This window comes from Limulus polyphemus, unplaced genomic scaffold (genome assembly GCF_000517525.1).
Source record: "Limulus polyphemus unplaced genomic scaffold, Limulus_polyphemus-2.1.2 Scaffold1105, whole genome shotgun sequence".
In the NCBI taxonomy this organism is placed as follows: domain Eukaryota; kingdom Metazoa; phylum Arthropoda; class Merostomata; order Xiphosura; family Limulidae; genus Limulus; species Limulus polyphemus.
Genome location: NW_013666715.1, coordinates 200579 through 203036, shown reverse-complemented (window position 1 = coordinate 203036; position 2458 = coordinate 200579).

Genomic DNA, 2458 nt, shown 5'->3' with positions numbered 1-2458 from the left:
CTTTTTCCTCTAACAACTGCTGTAGTCTTGTTTCTTTTCTTTTTCCTCCAACAACTGTTGTAACCTCTCTTCTTGTTTATTTAGTTGTTCGAGCTGCCACTTGTTTCTGTTGTCTCTCTTCTTGTTTCTTTTCTTTTTCCTCCAACAACTGCTGTAATTTCTCTTCTTGTTTATTTTGCTGTTCGAGCTGCCACTGTTGCAGGTTTTCTTGCGACTGCTGTTGTCTCTCTTCTTGTCTCATTTCTTTTTCCTCCAACAACTGTTGTAATCTCTCTTCTTGTTTCTTTTGCTGCTCTTGTATTGCTGCCATCAAGTCTGCTAAGCTGTAGTTTGATTTGCCGCCTCTCGTTTCCATCTTCTTCTTTTTATTTTCTATCCTACTTCTGACACCAATTTGTTAAGTCTCTGTATGTTTGTTTGTTAATTTTTTCGTATGATACAAGTCCTTTCTTAATAAACAAGTTTTATTTATTACAAAGTTGTATTGAGGAAGTTGTGAACTATAGTGTGTGTAACTGTGAAAATTAAGTACCAATTCACTCATTTTCTCTCGCGCTTAGACTTAATTGTCCGTCCCCGCCAACTATAGTTCCGATCTCTGTCTGCTATCCTCAGTTTCCGCCGACCGTAGTCGCGGTCTTTCTCTCTCTCTCTGTCTGCTTCATCTCTGCCTCCCTCTCTCTCTCTCACTGTCTAGCGCACTTATATACGATAATACTGCCTGTTCTAGAAACTTCTAAGACTCTCAACACGTGCTACCAGCGTTACTTGACTTTCGCTGTCGTAACACACTAACGAATCTTCTGGAATACTCGTCACGTGATCCCCGCTGTCGTAACAATAATTTAGAATATTAAAAACAAAATGTCCAAGAAAATAATGTTACATGTGGCAGCACGGGTGTCGTGCATATTAAGTGGATTAGGATGTCGCAAGTGAAAAATGTTTGGAAACCACTGACCTATGTACTTCTGTAAAATCTTTATACTTTGTTTGTTTCAGAATTTTCTCGCAAAGCTACACTAGGGTTATCTAAGCATAGCCGTCCCTAACATAGCCCTAACTGATAGACTAGAGGGCAAGCAACTAATGAACAGCACTTACCGCCGATACTGTAAGAATGCAGAGATAGTCCATATTGGTATCGACTAGAGAAATATCACAATCTCAAGATAAAGATTTATATTTGTATAGTTTAAGGTCATAGACTGGTTTAGTTAGGGGGGGAGGGCGTTCAAAAAATCGGTAGCCTATAACGAAAATCTATTGTATCAGCTTTGCAGCGACCATATTTGTACACATCATTAGTATTGAACACACTAATTTATAGTGTTTGTAGTTAAGCATAAAACTACACATTGAACTATCTGTGCCGTGTACACCACGGGTATCGAAACTCTATTTCTAGCGTTATAACTTCTCAGACTTACCGCTCTGCCTCTAGGAGCCATTAGTTTATAAAACAAAAATGTAAGTCACAACATTAGCATTATTGTCACAAATTTGTAGACACCGATGTAAATTACACTCGCTTATAATTTCTTTGTTGTTGATAATTACAACAATAAAAATAGTAATAACGTGAAGTGTATTTTATTTTATTTATTAAAGAATATCCTTCACACATGTAACTTTTACTTCGTACAAGCTGCTTTTTAATGGTAATGCAAGCCACGTACGGAATAAACAGTATATGTAGGTGTACCTATGTGGAAAATTCATTAACAGCATGTTGTGGCATTCAAGAAGAATTTTTAAAATTGTAGAGTTATTTTCATTTTCCTCCGTATATAAAGCAGTCTTCCTTTATTTGTGGGTCACATAAATTTTTCATAAATAATTTCATCCCTATAATAAACTATTGCAAAAGCTGTCACTTCGGATTCAAAGATTGACCAAGTTAATTTTTTGAAGTGTGCGATACCCAATGTGACAAAAATTACACCAAATAAAAAACAGAAATTATTTACTTTTCTGTCAAAATGGCTAAACCTAAAATGCTAGATTCTTGAAAATCTTTAAATTAAGGTACTTCGAAAACCTGTAAGCAAATCTTTGTAATTTTATACACTTGAATACTTGCAGAAGACATGCAGAAGAATAACTGATCAGCTTGTAAGTTTTATTTTAACTAAAAATATTTCAGTGTATGAAATTAAAATTTAATTTCAAACTGTCACGGCTTTCGATCAAATTTTTTGATGTATAGTTTTGAAATCATCCAACAGATAGTAGCACAACTCATAAACACACACACACATATATATATATATATATACACACAGTAACTGTATAGTTGTAATAAAGGCAAACTTGGCTGAACATGCAGAAAAGTAAGTAAGTGTTCACAAAGTGATAAGCGTATGATTCTGAATAACCCATGCATGCGTATTTTAGACCTAAATGGTTTAAACTATTTCATATCAAATACTTACAGTACGTAGTTTAAAACAAGTTC